Source organism: Ranitomeya imitator, chromosome 4 (genome assembly GCF_032444005.1).
Source record: "Ranitomeya imitator isolate aRanImi1 chromosome 4, aRanImi1.pri, whole genome shotgun sequence".
NCBI classification, from domain to species: domain Eukaryota; kingdom Metazoa; phylum Chordata; class Amphibia; order Anura; family Dendrobatidae; genus Ranitomeya; species Ranitomeya imitator.
In genome coordinates, this window is record NC_091285.1 from 90,772,432 (window position 1) to 90,795,200 (window position 22,769).

General features: G+C 42.3%; 1 non-coding gene across 1 annotated transcript; it reads left to right on the forward strand.

The window, feature by feature from the left end:
- Positions 1-2,348: 2,348 nt before the first annotated feature.
- TRNAL-AAG (transfer RNA leucine (anticodon AAG)) lies at positions 2,349-2,430 on the forward strand. Its single transcript has one exon. It is a non-coding gene; the product is annotated as a tRNA-Leu (tRNA).
- The last annotated feature ends 20,339 nt before the right edge of the window (positions 2,431-22,769 follow it).

The window sequence follows — 22,769 nt, forward strand, 5'->3', positions numbered from 1 at the left end:
GATATGTGCTTGAAAATTGTTTTGAACTTACTCTTATGATTTTACTAACATACAAACTTACATGTGTTTTAATCTTCTTTTGTATTTGCTTAAGTGTTTTCTTTCTGGTTAAGATAAAAACAGTTGATAGAATTATTGTTTTTTTCCTAATATTTAGAGACATGTCTGTCATGATATGTACTTTTGCCCTGTCCTGTATTTGAATAATATGCCATTTGATGTATGTAACTGTTCTCTGGTTTCTATTAGCTGTAATTTATGTATTTTCTTGTGCTGGGAGTTCACCTGTAACGATATGTCTCCTTCCCCCAATACTTGCAGCCGTAGCTATAATGTAATTAAGGTTTGTCAACACCACTAGTGAAGAATAGCCATTCTTTCTCACAGCAGGTGGCTAGTCATATGTACATACTAGATAGACTAAGAGGAGCCGACCAGTCTAGAATCTTCAGGTGGACCCAACCATTGAATAGAAGGTGTGACCCCTACCCCCCTTCATGGGCGGATCCCAGGAGCTCAGATAATCCATTCTTATTTTTGAGATCAGATGTGAGTTGATCCTTAAAGGGGAAGGAGTGGGGATTCTTAGCTGAGGCAAGACCCCACGTCCATCTGTGACTGCGGAAGCGTACGGGATGAGACTTGAGCTGAGGACATATCTCGTCGTTCGTGAGATTGTTTTGGGATCCCTTGGACTCATGTGGACTATTGCTTTGTTAGCTGGCACAAGGATTATCTGGAGGTGCCCCCGAATCTGTTCTGTTGGACTCGTGGAAGGACTATTGTTTCGTTTATCGGGTGCGGGATTACTGGAAAGCACCTCCAGATCTGTTTATTTCCTTGGGCTTATTGTGGACTTCTGGTGGACTTGAAGGACATTATGGATATTTGATGTTGTATGCTCCCTGCTTTAATAAATCTCATTGGATCATCCCTCGGCCTGTTGTCCCTTCCTGCTCTGCTGTACACCCCGTCACAAACTGGTTGGCAGCAGTGGGATCAGAGCAGAAGGAATGGAGGACAAAGGCCCATCAACATTGGGAACCAGCACCGCAGAGTACAAGAGCTGGACTGCGATGAACCTACAAACAAAGGCCCATGAAGTAGGAGTCCGTTTTAAAGGACTCTCCAAGGAGCAGCTAATTGAGGCTTTGGAAGGAGTTCGCCTGCAAGATGACACTGAGGAAGGATCCTCACAGCAAATGGAGGAAAGACTGCAGCCGGAGGTAAATACCCAAAAAAGTCAGTGGGTTGTGTGGTACGAGGAGGAGTTGGCATTTCTGGGAGAAGAGGCCACCATAGACGATAAGAGGAAGGCCATTCACAGAGCTCAGGAGATGGCACTGCTGGAGCAGATCGCTTTGGAAGCAGCTAGAAGCTCCAGACAGACTGTAACCTCAGCACCCACCATGAGGGAACTCCCCAGAGTATCCCACAAAGACTTTAAGCCCTTTAATGAGGCTGCAGGCGACATTGAGGGCTGCTTCCAGGACTTTGAGCATCAGTGTTGATTAATGGAAGTACCGGAAAGGGAGAGAGTTCGACATCTTGTGGGGTTCTTAGAGGGTGGAGCTGCTGAAGCCTATAGAGCTATGGACCCTCAGGGGAACTGTGAGTATGCGGCGATTAAACAGACTATTCTAGAACATTATGCTATGTTAAACCTTGTTATCTTATTCTTATAATTATGCTAACATACAAAATTAGCATATGCTTTAATCCCACTGCTGCCAGTATTATGCGGTCTTGAAATGTTTTTGTACTTATTCTTATGATTTTGCTAACATGCAAATTAACGTGATTTAATCTTTTGTATTTGTATAATTTTGCGGTTTTCAGTTAAGATAAGGAATCGTAAAAATCATGCTGTTAAAGGTAGCATGGCCGAGTGGTCTAAGGCGCTGGAATTAGGCTCCAGTATCTTTGGAGGCGTGGGTTCAAATCACACTGCTGCACTTCAGAACATTTTGATCTAATTCAAATGATTTTGTATTTGCATGAGTGTGTGGGTTTCTGTTTAGGAAAAGACAGTTGATAGAATCATTGTTTTTTCCTATTGTTTAGAGACTTAACCATTTTACAACAGACCTGTAGGTTTAAATCCCACTGCTGCCAGTAGTAAGAGTTCCTTAAAACCTTTTTATCTTATTCTTATACATACGCTAATATACAAAATTAGCATATGCTTTAATTCCACTGCTGCCAGTATTATGCGGTCTTGAAATGTTTTTGTACTTATTCTTATGATTTTGCTAACATGCAAATTAACATGTGATTTAATCTTTTGTATTTGTATAATTTTGTGGTTTTCAGTTAAGATAAGGAATCTTAAAAATCATGCTGCTAAAGGTAGCATGGCCGAGCGGTCTAAGGCGCTGGATTAAGGCTCCAGTCTCTTCAGAGGCGTGGGTTCAAATCCCACTGCTGCCAGTAGGTCTTCAGAACCTTTTGATCTAATTCTTATGATTTTGTATTTGCATGAGTGTGTGGATTTCTGTTTAGGAAAAGACAGTTGATAGAATCATTGGTTTTTCCTATTGTTTAGAGACTTAACCATTTTACAACAGACCTGTAGGTTCAAATCCCACTGCTGCCAGTAGTAAGAGTTCCTTTAAAACCTTTTTATCTTATTCTTATAACTATGCTAACATACAAAATTAGCATATGCTTTAATCCCACTGCTGCCAGTATTATGAGGTCTTGAAATGTTTTTGTACTTATTCTTATGATTTTGCTAACATGCAAATTAGCATGTGATCTAATCTTCTTTTGTATTTGTATGATTTTTCGGTTTTCGGTTAAGATAAAGACCGTTGATAGAATCATTGGTTTTTCCTAATGTTTAGAGACATGCCCTTTTTCCAACATGCACTAATTTTAAATGTTGTCAAATGTACTTCACTTACTCTAAGGAAGCCTACTTAATCATGCTGAGTATGACTCAGCAGTATGAGTTCTTGAAAATCTTTTGATCTTATTCTTATAATTATGAAAACAGACAAAATTTGCATGTGCTTTCATCCCACTGCTGCCAGTATGATATGTGCTTGAAAATTGTTTTGAACTTACTCTTATGATTTTACTAACATACAAACTTACATGTGTTTTAATCTTCTTTTGTATTTGCTTAAGTGTTTTCTTTCTGGTTAAGATAAAAACAGTTGATAGAATTATTGTTTTTTTCCTAATATTTAGAGACATGTCTGTCATGATATGTACTTTTGCCCTGTCCTGTATTTGAATAATATGCCATTTGATGTATGTAAATGTTCTCTGGTTTCTATTAGCTGTAATTTATGTATTTTCTTGTGCTGGGAGTTCACCTGTAACAATATGTCTCCTTCCCCCAATACTTGCAGCCCTAAGCTATAATGTAATTAAGGTTTACTTTTACTATGTTACTATGTTACTATGTTACTATGTTACTATGTGATTTAATCTTTTGTATTTGTATAATTTTGTGGTTTTCAGTTAAGATAAGGAATCTTAAAAATCATGCTGCTAAAGGTAGCATGGCCGAGCGGTCTAAGGTGCTGGATTAAGGCTCCAGTAGACGGGCATGGCACCAGGAGATGGAACAGGATCCTTGATGCAAACAACTGGCTAAGACGATGGTGCAGACAACAAGGATTTGGATTCCTGGACCACGGTGTGAATTACTGGTATGATGGACTCCTCGCCAGAGACGGACTACACCTCAACAAACCTGGGAAACACACATTCGCCAGAAGACTCGCTACACTCATCAGGAGGGCGTTAAACTAGAAGAAGAGGGGACGGGAAGAAAAACATTAGACTCGAACAAAGACGACCCAGGAAAACATACTCAGAAGGGAGGTAAGAACATTTCTAAAACAATCCACAGTGAGGAGATTGGAACAAAACAAAATCCTCTAAACTGCATGCTCGCAAACGCCAGAAGCCTGACAAACAAGATGGAAGAACTAGAAGCAGAAATATCTACAGGTAACTTTGACATAGTGGGAATAACCGAGACATGGTTAGATGAAAGCTATGACTGGGCAGTTAACTTACAGGGTTACAGTCTGTTTAGAAAGGATCGTAAAAATCGGAGAGGAGGAGGGGTTTGTCTCTATGTAAAGTCTTGTCTAAAGTCCACTTTAAGGGAGGATATTAGCGAAGGGAATGAGGATGTCGAGTCCATATGGGTCGAAATTCATGGAGGGAAAAATGGTAACAAAATTCTCATTGGGGTCTGTTACAAACCCCCAAATATAACAGAAAGCATGGAAAGTCTACTTCTAAAGCAGATAGATGAAGCTGCAACCCATAATGAGGTCCTGGTTATGGGGGACTTTAACTACCCGGATATTAACTGGGAAACAGAAACCTGTGAAACCCATAAAGGCAACAGGTTTCTGCTAATAACCAAGAAAAATTATCTTTCACAATTGGTGCAGAATCCAACCAGAGGAGCAGCACTTTTAGACCTAATACTATCTAATAGACCTGACAGAATAACAAATCTGCAGGTGGTTGGGCATTTAGGAAATAGCGACCACAATATTGTGCAGTTTCACCTGTCTTTCACTAGGGGGACTTGTCAGGGAGTCACAAAAACATTGAACTTTAGGAAGGCAAAGTTTGAACAGCTTAGAGATGCCCTTAATCTGGTAGACTGGGACAATATCCTCAGAAATGAGAATACAGATAATAAATGGGAAATGTTTAAGAACATCCTAAATAGGCAGTGTAAGCGGTTTATACCTTGTGGGAATAAAAGGACTAGAAATAGGAAAAACCCAATGTGGCTAAACAAAGAAGTAAGACAGGCAATTAACAGTAAAAAGAAAGCATTTGCACTACTAAAGCAGGATGGCACCATTGAAGCTCTAAAAAACTATAGGGAGAAAAATACTTTATCTAAAAAACTAATTAAAGCTGCCAAAAAGGAAACAGAGAAGCACATTGCTAAGGAGAGTAAAACTAATCCCAAACTGTTCTTCAACTATATCAATAGTAAAAGAATAAAAACTGAAAATGTAGGCCCCTTAAAAAATAGTGAGGAAAGAATGGTTGTAGATGACGAGGAAAAAGCTAACATATTAAACACCTTCTTCTCCACGGTATTCACGGTGGAAAATGAAATGCTAGGTGAAATCCCAAGAAACAATGAAAACCCTATATTAAGGGTCACCAATCTAACCCAAGAAGAGGTGCGAAACCGGCTAAATAAGATTAAAATAGATAAATCTCCGGGTCCGGATGGCATACACCCACGAGTACTAAGAGAACTAAGTAATGTAATAGATAAACCATTATTTCTTATTTTTAGTGACTCTATAGCAACAGGGTCTGTTCCGCAGGACTGGCGCATAGCAAATGTGGTGCCAATATTCAAAAAGGGCTCTAAAAGTGAACCTGGAAATTATAGGCCAGTAAGTCTAACCTCTATTGTTGGTAAAATATTTGAAGGGTTTCTGAGGGATGTTATTCTGGATTATCTCAATGAGAATAACTGTTTAACTCCATATCAGCATGGGTTTATGAGAAATCGCTCCTGTCAAACCAATCTAATCAGTTTTTATGAAGAGGTAAGCTATAGACTGGACCACGGTGAGTCATTGGACGTGGTATATCTCGATTTTTCCAAAGCGTTTGATACCGTGCCGCACAAGAGGTTGGTATACAAAATGAGAATGCTTGGTCTGGGGGAAATTGTGTGTAAATGGGTTAGTAACTGGCTTAGTGATAGAAAGCAGAGGGTGGTTATAAATGGTATAGTCTCTAACTGGGTCGCTGTGACCAGTGGGGTACCGCAGGGGTCAGTATTGGGACCTGTTCTCTTCAACATATTCATTAATGATCTGGTAGAAGGTTTACACAGTAAAATATCGATATTTGCAGATGATACAGAACTATGTAAAGCAGTTAATACAAGAGAAGATAGTATTCTGCTACAGATGGATCTGGATAAGTTGGAAACTTGGGCTGAAAGGTGGCAGATGAGGTTTAACAAAGATAAATGTAAGGTTATACACATGGGAAGAGGGAATCAATATCACCATTACACACTGAACGGGAAACCACTGGGTAAATCTGACAGGGAGAAGGACTTGGGGATCCTAGTTAATGATAAACTTACCTGGAGCAGCCAGTGCCAGGCAGCAGCTGCCAAGGCAAACAGGATCATGGGGTGCATTAAAAGAGGTCTGGATACACATGATGAGAGCATTATACTGCCTCTGTACAAATCCCTAGTTAGACCGCACATGGAGTACTGTGTCCAGTTTTGGGCACCGGTGCTCAGGAAGGATATAATGGAACTAGAGAGAGTACAAAGGAGGGCAACAAAATTAATAAAGGGGATGGGAGAACTACAATACCCAGATAGATTAGCGAAATTAGGATTATTTAGTCTAGAAAAAAGACGACTGAGGGGCGATCTAATAACCATGTATAAGTATATAAGGGGACAATACAAATATCTCGCTGAGGATCTGTTTATACCAAGGAAGGTGACGGGCACAAGGGGGCATTCTTTGCGTCTGGAGGAGAGAAGGTTTTTCCACCAACATAGAAGAGGATTCTTTACTGTTAGGGCAGTGAGAATCTGGAATTGCTTGCCTGAGGAGGTGGTGATGGCGAACTCAGTCTAGGGGTTCAAGAGAGGCCTGGATGTCTTCCTGGAGCAGAACAATATTGTATCATACAATTATTAGGTTCTGTAGAAGGACGTAGATCTGGGTATTTATTATGATGGAATATAGGCTGAACTGGATGGACAAATGTCTTTTTTCGGCCTTACTAACTATGTTACTATGTTACTATGTTTGTCAACACCACTAGTGAAGAATAGCCATTCTTTCTCACAGCAGGTGGCTAGTCATATGTACATACTAGATAGACTAAGAGGAGCCGACCAGTCTAGAATTTTCAGGTGGACCCAACCATTGAATAGAAGGTGTGACCCCTACCCCCCTTCATGGGCGGATCCCAGGAGCTCAGATAATCCATTCTTATTTTTGAGATCAGATGTGAGTTGATCCTTAAAGGGGAAGGAGTGGGGATTCTTAGCTGAGGCAAGACCCCACGTCCATCTGTGACTGCGGAAGCGTACGGGATGAGACTTGAGCTGAGGACATATCTCGTCGTTCGTGAGATTGTTTTGGGATCCCTTGGACTCATGTGGACTATTGCTTTGTTAGCTGGCACAAGGATTATCTGGAGGTGCCCCCGAATCTGTTCTGTTGGACTCGTGGAAGGACTATTGTTTCGTTTATCGGGTGCGGGATTACTGGAAAGCACCTCCAGATCTGTTTATTTCCTTGGGCTTATTGTGGACTTCTGGTGGACTTGAAGGACATTATGGATATTTGATGTTGTATGCTCCCTGCTTTAATAAATCTCATTGGATCATCCCTCGGCCTGTTGTCCCTTCCTGCTCTGCTGTACACCCCGTCACAAACTGGTTGGCAGCAGTAGGATCAGAGCAGAAGGAATGGAGGACAAAGGCCCATCAACATTGGGAACCAGCACTGCAGAGTACAAGAGCTGGACTGCGATGAACCTACAAACAAAGGCCCATGAAGTAGGAGTCCGTTTTAAAGGACTCTCCAAGGAGCAGCTAATTGAGGCTTTGGAAGGAGTTCGCCTGCAAGATGACACTGAGGAAGGATCCTCACAGCAAATGGAGGAAAGACTGCAGCCGGAGGTAAATACCCAAAAAAGTCAGTGGGTTGTGTGGTACGAGGAGGAGTTGGCATTTCTGGGAGAAGAGGCCACCATAGACGATAAGAGGAAGGCCATTCACAGAGCTCAGGAGATGGCATTGCTGGAGCAGATCGCTTTGGAAGCAGCTAGAAGCTCCAGACAGACTGTAACCTCAGCACCCACCATGAGGGAACTCCCCAGAGTGTCCCACAAAGACTTTAAGCCCTTTAATGAGGCTGCAGGCGACATTGAGGGCTTCTTCCAGGACTTTGAGCATCAGTGTTGATTAATGGAAGTACCGGAAAGGGAGCGAGTTCGACATCTTGTGGGGTTCTTAGAGGGTGGAGCTGCTGAAGCCTATAGAGCTATGGACCCTCAGGGGAACTGTGAGTATGCGGCGATTAAACAGACTATTCTAGAACATTATGCTATGTTAAACCTTGTTATCTTATTCTTATAATTATGCTAACATACAAAATTAGCATATGCTTTAATCCCACTGCTGCCAGTATTATGCGGTCTTGAAATGTTTTTGTACTTATTCTTATGATTTTGCTAACATGCAAATTAACGTGATTTAATCTTTTGTATTTGTATAATTTTGCGGTTTTCAGTTAAGATAAGGAATCGTAAACCAGGGATTCAAGCTTCAGGAGGCTAATTTGCATATTCCAGGTGCCTTCTGGGAGAAGCGAAGTCTCCCTAAGCTAGAAGATCGTTGGGTACAGCCGGGACCAGCTGCTTCGAAAGCATCACCAAACCAGGGATTCAAGCTTCAGGAGGCTAATTTGCATATTCCAGGTGCCTTCTGGGAGAAGCGAAGTCTCCCTAAGCTAGAAGATCGTTGGGTACAGCCGGGACCAGCTGCTTCGAAAGCATCACCAAACCAGGGATTCAAGCTTCAGGAGGCTAATTTGCATATTCCAGGTGCCTTCTGGGAGAAGCGAAGTCTCCCTAAGCTAGAAGATCGTTGGGTACAGCCGGGACCAGCTGCTTCGAAAGCATCACCAAACCAGGGATTCAAGCTTCAGGAGGCTAATTTGCATATTCCAGGTGCCTTCTGGGAGAAGCGAAGTCTCCCTAAGCAAGAAGATCGTTGGGTACAGCCGGGACCAGCTGCTTCGAAAGCATCACCAAACCAGGGATTCAAGCTTCAGGAGGCTAATTTTCATATTCCAGGTGCCTTCTGGGAGAAGCGAAGTCTCCCTAAGCTAGAAGATCGTTGGGTACAGCCGGGACCTGCTGAATTTTTGCCTGTAGGACATTATTGCAAGAGAGCTTGGCTGAGTAGATTACACAAGAAGGAAAACACACAGCAAGTCAGCAGGATCTAGGAGCAACATGGCAGATGTGACAACCTACATGGTGAGCTGCAGCATGTGCTACATGTTCACAGATCGACCAGAAGAAGAATCCAATTTCACCTGTCAGAAGTGTAGACTAGTGGCCCTTTTAGAAGAAAAGGTGCGGGGTCTGGAACAAAGAATAGCAACTTTGAAACTCATCAAAGAGAATGAAGACTTTCTAGACAGAACAGAAGCATCTCTTCCTGTCACAGAAGGTGCAAAAAGTGTCAGAGAACCTCCAAAAGCAGATGAGTGGAAGCATGTGACCAAAAGAAGCAAGAAGACCATGGAGAAATCACCAACCACACAACTGAAGAACCAATATCAAATCTTTGTAGAGGATGAAGATGGCACACCTAAGAATGAAGCAATACCAGCAAGCAAAAAAGAAAAGGGCACACAGCAACAAGTGACAGCAAAAAGTACAGCCAAGAAGCAACGAAGAGTGGTGGTGGTGGGAGACTCACTACTGAGAGGCACCGAAGCAGCCATCTGCAGACCGGACATAACTGCAAGAGAAGTATGCTGCCTTCCAGGTGCGATGATCAAGGATGTGACCGATAGGATACCAAAGCTCTTCAGCTCCAAGGACGTCCACCCATTTCTTCTGATACATGTTGGCACCAATGACACGGCAAGGAAGGACCTACCGACAATCTGCAAGGACTTTGAAGAGTTGGGGAAGAAAGTAAAGGAACTGGATGCACAGGTAGTTTTTTCTTCTATCCTTCCAGTAGACGGGCATGGCACCAGGAGATGGAACAGGATCCTTGATGCAAACAACTGGCTAAGACGATGGTGCAGACAACAAGGATTTGGATTCCTGGACCACGGTGTGAATTACTGGTATGATGGACTCCTCGCCAGAGACGGACTACACCTCAACAAACCTGGGAAACACACATTCGCCAGAAGACTCGCTACACTCATCAGGAGGGCGTTAAACTAGAAGAAGAGGGGACGGGAAGAAAAACATTAGACTCGAACAAAGACGACCCAGGAAAACATACTCAGAAGGGAGGTAAGAACATTTCTAAAACAATCCACAGTGAGGAGATTGGAACAAAACAAAATCCTCTAAACTGCATGCTCGCAAACGCCAGAAGCCTGACAAACAAGATGGAAGAACTAGAAGCAGAAATATCTACAGGTAACTTTGACATAGTGGGAATAACCGAGACATGGTTAGATGAAAGCTATGACTGGGCAGTTAACTTACAGGGTTACAGTCTGTTTAGAAAGGATCGTAAAAATCGGAGAGGAGGAGGGGTTTGTCTCTATGTAAAGTCTTGTCTAAAGTCCACTTTAAGGGAGGATATTAGCGAAGGGAATGAGGATGTCGAGTCCATATGGGTTGAAATTCATCGAGGGAAAAATGGTAACAAAATTCTCATTGGGGTCTGTTACAAACCCCCAAATATAACAGAAAGCATGGAAAGTCTACTTCTAAAGCAGATAGATGAAGCTGCAACCCATAATGAGGTCCTGGTTATGGGGGACTTTAACTACCCGGATATTAACTGGGAAACAGAAACCTGTGAAACCCATAAAGGCAACAGGTTTCTGCTAATAACCAAGAAAAATTATCTTTCACAATTGGTGCAGAATCCAACCAGAGGAGCAGCACTTTTAGACCTAATACTATCTAATAGACCTGACAGAATAACAAATCCGCAGGTGGTTGGGCATTTAGGAAATAGCGACCACAATATTGTGCAGTTTCACCTGTCTTTCACTAGGGGGACTTGTCAGGGAGTCACAAAAACATTGAACTTTAGGAAGGCAAAGTTTGAACAGCTTAGAGATGCCCTTAATCTGGTAGACTGGGACAATATCCTCAGAAATGAGAATACAGATAATAAATGGGAAATGTTTAAGAACATCCTAAATAGGCAGTGTAAGCGGTTTATACCTTGTGGGAATAAAAGGACTAGAAATAGGAAAAACCCAATGTGGCTAAACAAAGAAGTAAGACAGGCAATTAACAGTAAAAAGAAAGCATTTGCACTACTAAAGCAGGATGGCACCATTGAAGCTCTAAAAAACTATAGGGAGAAAAATACTTTATCTAAAAAACTAATTAAAGCTGCCAAAAAGGAAACAGAGAAGCACATTGCTAAGGAGAGTAAAACTAATCCCAAACTGTTCTTCAACTATATCAATAGTAAAAGAATAAAAACTGAAAATGTAGGCCCCTTAAAAAATAGTGAGGAAAGAATGGTTGTAGATGACGAGGAAAAAGCTAACATATTAAACACCTTCTTCTCCACGGTATTCACGGTGGAAAATGAAATGCTAGGTGAAATCCCAAGAAACAATGAAAACCCTATATTAAGGGTCACCAATCTAACCCAAGAAGAGGTGCGAAACCGGCTAAATAAGATTAAAATAGATAAATCTCCGGGTCCGGATGGCATACACCCACGAGTACTAAGAGAACTAAGTAATGTAATAGATAAACCATTATTTCTTATTTTTAGTGACTCTATAGCAACAGGGTCTGTTCCGCAGGACTGGCGCATAGCAAATGTGGTGCCAATATTCAAAAAGGGCTCTAAAAGTGAACCTGGAAATTATAGGCCAGTAAGTCTAACCTCTATTGTTGGTAAAATATTTGAAGGGTTTCTGAGGGATGTTATTCTGGATTATCTCAATGAGAATAACTGTTTAACTCCATATCAGCATGGGTTTATGAGAAATCGCTCCTGTCAAACCAATCTAATCAGTTTTTATGAAGAGGTAAGCTATAGACTGGACCACGGTGAGTCATTGGACGTGGTATATCTCGATTTTTCCAAAGCGTTTGATACCGTGCCGCACAAGAGGTTGGTATACAAAATGAGAATGCTTGGTCTGGGGGAAATTGTGTGTAAATGGGTTAGTAACTGGCTTAGTGATAGAAAGCAGAGGGTGGTTATAAATGGTATAGTCTCTAACTGGGTCGCTGTGACCAGTGGGGTACCGCAGGGGTCAGTATTGGGACCTGTTCTCTTCAACATATTAATTAATGATCTGGTAGAAGGTTTACACAGTAAAATATCGATATTTGCAGATGATACAAAACTATGTAAAGCAGTTAATACAAGAGAAGATAGTATTCTGCTACAGATGGATCTGGATAAGTTGGAAACTTGGGCTGAAAGGTGGCAGATGAGGTTTAACAAAGATAAATGTAAGGTTATACACATGGGAAGAGGGAATCAATATCACCATTACACACTGAACGGGAAACCACTGGGTAAATCTGACAGGGAGAAGGACTTGGGGATCCTAGTTAATGATAAACTTACCTGGAGCAGCCAGTGCCAGGCAGCAGCTGCCAAGGCAAACAGGATCATGGGGTGCATTAAAAGAGGTCTGGATACACATGATGAGAGCATTATACTGCCTCTGTACAAATCCCTAGTTAGACCGCACATGGAGTACTGTGTCCAGTTTTGGGCACCGGTGCTCAGGAAGGATATAATGGAACTAGAGAGAGTACAAAGGAGGGCAACAAAATTAATAAAGGGGATGGGAGAACTACAATACCCAGATAGATTAGCGAAATTAGGATTATTTAGTCTAGAAAAAAGACGACTGAGGGGCGATCTAATAACCATGTATAAGTATATAAGGGGACAATACAAATATCTCGCTGAGGATCTGTTTATACCAAGGAAGGTGACGGGCACAAGGGGGCATTCTTTGCGTCTGGAGGAGAGAAGGTTTTTCCACCAACATAGAAGAGGATTCTTTACTGTTAGGGCAGTGAGAATCTGGAATTGCTTGCCTGAGGAGGTGGTGATGGCGAACTCAGTCTAGGGGTTCAAGAGAGGCCTGGATGTCTTCCTGGAGCAGAACAATATTGTATCATACAATTATTAGGTTCTGTAGAAGGACGTAGATCTGGGTATTTATTATGATGGAATATAGGCTGAACTGGATGGACAAATGTCTTTTTTCGGCCTTACTAACTATGTTACTATGTTACTATGTTTGTCAACACCACTAGTGAAGAATAGCCATTCTTTCTCACAGCAGGTGGCTAGTCATATGTACATACTAGATAGACTAAGAGGAGCCGACCAGTCTAGAATCTTCAGGTGGACCCAACCATTGAATAGAAGGTGTGACCCCTACCCCCCTTCATGGGCGGATCCCAGGAGCTCAGATAATCCATTCTTATTTTTGAGATCAGATGTGAGTTGATCCTTAAAGGGGAAGGAGTGGGGATTCTTAGCTGAGGCAAGACCCCACGTCCATCTGTGACTGCGGAAGCGTACGGGATGAGACTTGAGCTGAGGACATATCTCGTCGTTCGTGAGATTGTTTTGGGATCCCTTGGACTCATGTGGACTATTGCTTTGTTAGCTGGCACAAGGATTATCTGGAGGTGCCCCCGAATCTGTTCTGTTGGACTCGTGGAAGGACTATTGTTTCGTTTATCGGGTGCGGGATTACTGGAAAGCACCTCCAGATCTGTTTATTTCCTTGGGCTTATTGTGGACTTCTGGTGGACTTGAAGGACATTATGGATATTTGATGTTGTATGCTCCCTGCTTTAATAAATCTCATTGGATCATCCCTCGGCCTGTTGTCCCTTCCTGCTCTGCTGTACACCCCGTCACAAACTGGTTGGCAGCAGTGGGATCAGAGCAGAAGGAATGGAGGACAAAGGCCCATCAACATTGGGAACCAGCACCGCAGAGTACAAGAGCTGGACTGCGATGAACCTACAAACAAAGGCCCATGAAGTAGGAGTCCGTTTTAAAGGACTCTCCAAGGAGCAGCTAATTGAGGCTTTGGAAGGAGTTCGCCTGCAAGATGACACTGAGGAAGGATCCTCACAGCAAATGGAGGAAAGACTGCAGCCGGAGGTAAATACCCAAAAAAATCAGTGGGTTGTGTGGTACGAGGAGGAGTTGGCATTTCTGGGAGAAGAGGCCACCATAGACGATAAGAGGAAGGCCATTCACAGAGCTCAGGAGATGGCATTGCTGGAGCAGATCGCTTTGGAAGCAGCTAGAAGCTCCAGACAGACTGTAACCTCAGCACCCACCATGAGGGAACTCCCCAGAGTGTCCCACAAAGACTTTAAGCCCTTTAATGAGGCTGCAGGCGACATTGAGGGCTTCTTCCAGGACTTTGAGCATCAGTGTTGATTAATGGAAGTCCCGGAAAGGGAGCGAGTTCGACATCTTGTGGGGTTCTTAGAGGGTGGAGCTGCTGAAGCCTATAGAGCTATGGACCCTCGGGGGAACTGTGAGTATGCGGCGATTAAACAGACTATTCTAGAACATTATGCTATGTTAAACCTTGTTATCTTATTCTTATAATTATGCTAACATACAAAATTAGCATATGCTTTAATCCCACTGCTGCCAGTATTATGCGGTCTTGAAATGTTTTTGTACTTATTCTTATGATTTTGCTAACATGCAAATTAACATGTGATTTAATCTTTTGTATTTGTATAATTTTGCGGTTTTCAGTTAAGATAAGGAATCGTAAAAATCATGCTTTTAACCCCTTTCTGCCATTGGACGTAATATTCCGTCCATGTGGGGTGGGCCTTAATTCCCAAGGACGGAATATTACGTCCAGCGCGATCGGCCGCGCTCACGGGGGGAGCGCCGCCGATCGCGGCCGGGTGTCAGCTGCTTATCGCAGCTGACATCCGGCACTATGTGCCAGGAGCGGTCACGGACCGCCCCCGGCACATTAACCCCCGGCACACCGCGATCAAAGATGATCGCGATGTGCCGGCGGTGCAGGGAAGCATCGCGCAGGGAGGGGGCTCCCTGCGGGCTTCCCTGAGACCCCCGCAGCAACGCGATGTGATCGCGTTGCTCCGGGGGTCTCCTACCTCCCTCCCTGCAGTAAGTCCCGGATCCAAAATGGCAGCGGATCCGGGTCCTGCAGGGAGGGAGGTGGCTTACCAAGTGCCTGCTCAGAGCAGGCACTTGGTAACGCTGCACTGCTCTCAGACAGATCGGTGATCTGTCAGAGTGCTGTGCAAACTGGCAGATCACCGATCTGTATTGTCCCCCCCTGGGGCAAAGTAAAAAAGTAAAAAAAAAAATTTCCAAGTGTGTAAAAAAAAAAAAAAAAAAAATCCTAAATAATGAAAAAAAAAAAAATATATTATTCCCATAAATACATTTCTTTATCTAAATAAAAAAAACAAAACAATAAAAGTACACATATTTAGTATCTCCGCGTCCGTAACGACCCGACCTATAAAACTGGCCCACTAGTTAACCCCTTCAGTAAACACCGTAAGAAAAAAAAAAAAAAAACGAGGCAAAAAACAACGCTTTATTATCATACCGCCAAACATAAAGTGGAATAACACGCGATCAAAAAGACGGATATAAATAACCATGGTACCGCTGAAAGCGTCATCTTGTCCCGCAAAAAACGAGCCACCATACAGCGACAACAGCAAAAAAATAAAAAAGTTATAGTCCTCAGAATAAAGCGATGCAAAAATAATTATTTTTTTCTATAAAATAGTTTTTATCGTATAAAAGCGCCAAAACATAAAAAAATGATACAAATGAGGTGTCGCTGTAATCGTACTGAACCGAAGATTAAAACTGCTTTATCAATTTTACCAAACGCGGAACGGTATAAACGCCTCCCCCAAAAGAAATTCATGAATAGCTGGTTTTTGGTCATTCTGCCTCACAAAAATCGGAATAAAAAGCGATCAAAAAATGTCACGTGCCCGAAAATGTTACCAATAAAAACGTCAACTCGTCCCGCAAAAAACAAGACCTCACATGACTCTGTGGACTCAAATATGGAAAAATTATAGCTCTCAAAATGTGGTAACGCAAAAAATATTTTTTGCAATAAAAAGCGTCTTTCAGTGTGTGACGGCTGCCAATCATAAAAATCCGCTAAAAAACCCGCTATAAAAGTAAATGAAAAAAATGTATTTATTTCCATTTTCCCATTAGGGTTAGGGCTAGGGTTAGGGTTAGGGCTAGGGCTAGGGTTAGGGTTAGGGTTAGGGCTAGGGTTAGGGCTAGGGTTAGGGCTAGGGTTAGGGCTAGGGTTAGGGTTAGGGCTAGGGTTAGGGCTAGGGTTAGGGCTATGGCTAGGGTTAGGGCTAGGGTTAGGGCTAGGGTTAGGGTTGGGACTAGGGTTAGGGTTAGGGTTAGGGCTAGGGTTAGGGTTGGGGCTAGGGTTAGGGCTAGGGTAAGGGCTAGGGTTAGGGTTAAGGCTACAGTTAGGGTTGGGGCTAAAGTTAGGGTTAGGGTTTGGATTACATTTGCGATTAGGATTAGGGGTGTGTCTGGGTTAGAGGTGTGGTTAGGGTTACCGTTGGGATTAGGGTTAGGGGTGTGTTTGGATTAGGGTTTCAGTTATAATTGGGGGGTTTCCACTATTTAGGCACATCAGGGGGATCTCCAAACGCGACATGGCGACCGATCTCAATTCCATCCAATTCTGCATTGAAAAAGTAAAACAGTGCTCCTTCCCTTCCGAGCTCTCCCGTGTGCCCAAACAGGAGTTTACCCCAACATATGGGGTATCAGCGTACTCAGGACAAATTGGACAACAACTTTTGGGGTCCAATTTCTCCTGTTACCCTTGGGAAAATACAAAACTGGGGGCTAAAAAATAATTTTTGTGGGAAAAAAAGAGATTTTTTATTTTCACGGCTCTGCGTTATAAACTGTAGTGAAACACTTGGGGGCTCAAAGTTCTCACAACACATCTAGATAAGTTCGTGGGGGGGTCTAGTTTCCAACATGGGGTCACTTGTGGGGGTTTCTACTGTTTAGGTATATTAGGGGCTCTGCAAACGCAATGTGACGCCTGCAGACCATTCCATTTAAGTCTGCATTCCAAATGGCGCTCCTTCCCTTCCGAGCCCTCCCATGCGCCCAAACGCTGGTTCACCCCACATATGGGGTATCAACGCACTCAGGACAAATTGGACAACAACTTTTGGGGTCCAATTTCTCCTTTTACCCTCGAGAAAATACAAAACTGGGGGCTAAAAAATAATTTTGAGGGGAAATTTTTTATTTTATTTTCACGGCTCTGCGTTATAAACTGTAGTGAAATACTTGGGGGCTCAAAGTTCTCACAACACATCTAAATAAGTTCCTTGGGGGGTCTAGTTTCCAATATGGGGTCACTTGTGGGGGGTTTCTACTGTTTAGGTACATTAGGGGCTCTGCAAACACAATGTGACGCCTGCAGACCATTCCATCTAAGTCTGTATTCCAAATGGCTCTCCTTCCCTTCCGAGCCCTCCCATGCGCCCAAACGCTGGTTCTCCCCCACATGTAGGGTATCAGCGCACTCAGGACAAATTGCACAACAACCTTTGGGGTCCAATTTCTCCTGTTACCCTCAGGAAAATACAAAACTGGGGGCTAAAAAATTATTTTTGTGGGAAAAAAATTTTGTTTTATTTTTACGGCTCTGCATTATAAACTTCTGTGAAGCTCTTATTGGGTCAAAGTGCTCACCACACATCTAGATAAGTTCCTTAGGGGGTCTACTTTTCAAAATGGTGTCACTTGTGGGGGGTTTCAATGTTTAGGTACATCAGTGGCTCTCCAAACGCAACATGGCGTCCAATCTCAATTCCTGTCAATTTTGCATTGAAAGGTCAAACGGCGCTCCTTCCCTTCCGAGCTCTCCCATGCGCCCAAACAATGGTTTACCCCCACATATGGGGTATCAGAGTACTCAGGACAAATTGTGCCACAACTTTTGTGGTCCAATTTCTTCTCTTACCATTGGGAAAATAAAAAATTGGGGGCGAAAAGATAATTTTTGTGAAAAAAAAATGATTTTTTATTTTTACGGTTCTGCATTATAAACTTCTGTGAAGCACTTGGTGGGTCAAAGTGCTCACCACACCTCTAGATAAGTTCCTTAGGGGGTCTACTTTCCAAAATGGTGTCACTTGTGGGGGGTTTCAATGTTTAGGCACATCAGTGGCTCTCCAAACGCAACATGGCGTCTCATCTCAATTCCTGTCAATTTTGCATTGAAAGGTCAAACGGCGCTCCTTCCCTTCCGAGCTCTCCCATGCGCCCAAACAATGGTTTACCCCCACATATGGGGTATCAGCGTACTCAGGACAAATTGTGCCACAACTTTTGTGGTCCAATTTCTTCTCTTACCATTGGGAAAATAAAAAATTGGGGGCGAAAAGATAATTTTTGTGAAAAAAAAATGATTTTTTATTTTTACGGTTCTGCATTATAAACTTCTGTGAAGCACTTGGTGGGTCAAAGTGCTCACCACACCTCTAGGTAAGTTCCTTAGGGGGTCTACTTTCCAAAATGGTGTCACTTGTGGGGGGTTTCAATGTTTAGGCACATCAGTGGCTCTCCAAACGCAACATGGCGTCTCATCTCAATTCCTGTCAATTTTGCATTGAAAGGTCAAACGGCGCTCCTTCCCTTCCGAGCTCTGCCATGCGCACAAACTGTGGTTAACCCCCACATATGGGGTATCAGCGTACTCAGGACAAATTGTACAACAACTTTTGGGGTCCATTTTCTCCTGTTACCCTTGGCAAAATAAAACAAATTGGAGCTGAAGTAAATTTTTTGTGAAAAAAAGTTAAATGTTAATTTTTATTTAAACATTCCAAAAATTCCTGTGAAGCACCTGAAGGGTTAATAAACTTCTTGAATGTGGTTTTGAGAACCTTGAGGGGTGCAGTTTTTAGAATGGTGTCACACTTGGGTATTTTCTATCATATAGACCCCTCAAAATGACTTCAAATGAGATGTGATCCCTAAAATAAAATGGTGTTGTAAAAATGAGAAATTGCTGGTCAACTTTTAACCCTTATAACTCCCTAACAAAAAAAAATTTTTGGTTCCAAAATTGTGCTGATGTAAAGTAGACATGTGGGAAATGTTACTTATTAAGTATTTTGTGTGACATATCTCTGTGATTTAATTGCATAAAAATTCAAAGTTGGAAAATTGCGAAATTTTCAAAATTTTCGCCAAATTTCCGTTTTTTTCACAAATAAACGCAGGTAATATCAAAGAAATTTTACCACTATCATGAAGTACAATATGTCACGAGAAAACAATGTCAGAATCACCGGGATCCGTTGAAGCGTTCCAGAGTTATAACCTCATAAAGGGACAGTGGTCAGAATTGTAAAAATTGACCCGGTCCATAACGTGCAAACCACCCTTGGGGGTAAAGGGGTTAAAGGTAGCATGGCAGAGTGGTCTAAGGCGCTGGATTTAGGTTCCAGTCTCTTTGGAGGCGTGGGTTCCAATCCCACTGCTGCCAGTAGGTCTTCAGAACCTTTTGATCTAATTCTTATGATTTTGTATTTGCATGAGTGTGTGGATTTCTGTTTAGGAAAAGACAGTTGATAGAATCATTGGTTTTTCCTATTGTTTAGAGACTTAACCATTTTACAACAGACCTGTAGGTTCAAATCCCACTGCTGCCAGTAGTAAGAGTTCCTTAAAACCTTTTTATCTTATTCTTATAACTATGCTAACATACAAAATTAGCATATGCTTTAATCCCACTGCTGCCAGTATTATGAGGTCTTGAAATGTTTTTGTACTTATTCTTATGATTTTGCTAACATGCAAATTAGCATGTAACATAGTAACATAGTAACATAGTAACATAGTTAGTAAGGCCGAAAAAAGACATTTGTCCATCCAGTTCAGCCTATATTCCATCATAATAAATACCCAGATCTACGTCCTTCTACAGAACATAATAATTGTATGATACAATATTGTTCTGCTCCAGGAAGACATCCAGGCCTCTCTTGAACCCCTCGACTGAGTTCGCCATCACCACCTCCTCAGGCAAGCAATTCCAGATTCTCACTGCCCTAACAGTAAAGAATCCTCTTCTATGTTGGTGGAAAAACCTTCTCTCCTCCAGACGCAAAGAATGCCCCCTTGTGCCTGTCACCTTCCTTGGTATAAACAGATCCTCAGCGAGATATTTGTATTGTCCCCTTATATACTTATACATGGTTATTAGATCGCCCCTCAGTCGTCTTTTTTCTAGACTAAATAATCCTAATTTCGCTAATCTATCTGGGTATTGTAGTTCTCCCATCCCCTTTATTAATTTTGTTGCCCTCCTTTGTACTCTCTCTAGTTCCATTATATCCTTCCTGAGCACCGGTGCCCAAAACTGGACACAGTACTCCATGTGCGGTCTAACTAGGGATTTGTACAGAGGCAGTATAATGCTCTCATCATGTGTATCCAGACCTCTTTTAATGCACCCCATGATCCTGTTTGCCTTGGCAGCTGCTGCCTGGCACTGGCTGCTCCAGGTAAGTTTATTATTAACTAGGATCCCCAAGTCCTTCTCCCTGTCAGATTTACCCAGTGGTTTCCCGTTCAGTGTGTAATGGTGATATTGATTACCTCTTCCCATGTGTATAACCTTACATTTATCATTGTTAAACCTCATCTGCCACCTTTCAGCCCAAGTTTCCAACTTATCCAGATCCATCTGTAGCAGAATACTATCTTCTCTTGTATTAACTGCTTTACATAGTTTTGTATCATCTGCAAATATCGATATTTTACTGTGTAAACCTTCTACCAGATCATTAATGAATATGTTGAAGAGAACATATCATATCTATGATATCTAATATTCTATTAGATATTAGAAGATATCTAATCTTCTTTTGTATTTGTATGATTTTTCGGTTTTCGGTTAAGATAAAGACCGTTGATAGAATCATTGGTTTTTCCTAATGTTTAGAGACATGCCCTTTTTCCAACATGCACTAATTTTAAATGTTGTCAAATGTACTTCACTTACTCTAAGGAAGCCTACTTAATCATGCTGAGTATGACTCAGCAGTATGAGTTCTTGAAAATCTTTTGATCTTATTCTTATAATTATGAAAACAGACAAAATTTGCATGTGCTTTCATCCCACTGCTGCCAGTATGATATGTGCTTGAAAATTGTTTTGAACTTACTCTTATGATTTTACTAACATACAAACTTACATGTGTTTTAATCTTCTTTTGTATTTGCTTAAGTGTTTTCTTTCTGGTTAAGATAAAAACAGTTGATAGAATTATTGTTTTTTTCCTAATATTTAGAGACATGTCTGTCATGATATGTACTTTTGCCCTGTCCTGTATTTGAATAATATGCCATTTGATGTATGTAACTGTTCTCTGGTTTCTATTAGCTGTAATTTATGTATTTTCTTGTGCTGGGAGTTCACCTGTAACAATATGTCTCCTTCCCCCAATACTTGCAGCCCTAAGCTATAATGTAATTAAGGTTTGTCAACACCACTAGTGAAGAATAGCCATTCTTTCTCACAGCAGGTGGCTAGTCATATGTACATACTAGATAGACTAAGAGGAGCCGACCAGTCTAGAATCTTCAGGTGGACCCAACCATTGAATAGAAGGTGTGACCCCTACCCCCCTTCATGGGCGGATCCCAGGAGCTCAGATAATCCATTCTTATTTTTGAGATCAGATGTGAGTTGATCCTTAAAGGGGAAGGAGTGGGGATTCTTAGCTGAGGCAAGACCCCACGTCCATCTGTGACTGCGGAAGCGTACGGGATGAGACTTGAGCTGAGGACATATCTCGTCGTTCGTGAGATTGTTTTGGGATCCCTTGGACTCATGTGGACTATTGCTTTGTTAGCTGGCACAAGGATTATCTGGAGGTGCCCCCGAATCTGTTCTGTTGGACTCGTGGAAGGACTATTGTTTCGTTTATCGGGTGCGGGATTACTGGAAAGCACCTCCATATCTGTTTATTTCCTTCGGCTTATTGTGGACTTCTGGTGGACTTGAAGGACATTATGGATATTTGATGTTGTATGCTCCCTGCTTTAATAAATCTCATTGGATCATCCCTCGGCCTGTTGTCCCTTCCTGCTCTGCTGTACACCCCGTCACAAACTGGTTGGCAGCAGTGGGATCAGAGCAGAAGGAATGGAGGACAAAGGCCCATCAACATTGGGAACCAGCACCGCAGAGTACAAGAGCTGGACTGCGATGAACCTACAAACAAAGGCCCATGAAGTAGGAGTCCGTTTTACAGGACTCTCCAAGGAGCAGCTAATTGAGGCTTTGGAAGGAGTTCGCCTGCAAGATGACACTGAGGAAGGATCCTCACAGCAAATGGAGGAAAGACTGCAGCCGGAGGTAAATACCCAAAAAAGTCAGTGGGTTGTGTGGTACGAGGAGGAGTTGGCATTTCTGGGAGAAGAGGCCACCATAGACGATAAGAGGAAGGCCATTCACAGAGCTCAGGAGATGGCATTGCTGGAGCAGATCGCTTTGGAAGCGGCTAGAAGCTCCAGACAGACTGTAACCTCAGCACCCACCATGAGGGAACTCCCCAGAGTGTCCCACAAAGACTTTAAGCCCTTTAATGAGGCTGCAGGCGACATTGAGGGCTACTTCCAGGACTTTGAGCATCAGTGTTGATTAATGGAAGTACCGGAAAGGGAGCGAGTTCGACATCTTGTGGGGTTCTTAGAGGGTGGAGCTGCTGAAGCCTATAGAGCTATGGACCCTCGGGCGAACTGTGAGTATGCGGCGATTAAACAGACTATTCTAGAACATTATGCTATGTTAAACCTTGTTATCTTATTCTTATAATTATGCTAACATACAAAATTAGCATATGCTTTAATCCCACTGCTGCCAGTATTATGCGGTCTTGAAATGTTTTTGTACTTATTTTTATGATTTTGCTAACATGTAAATTAACATGTGATTTAATCTTTTGTATTT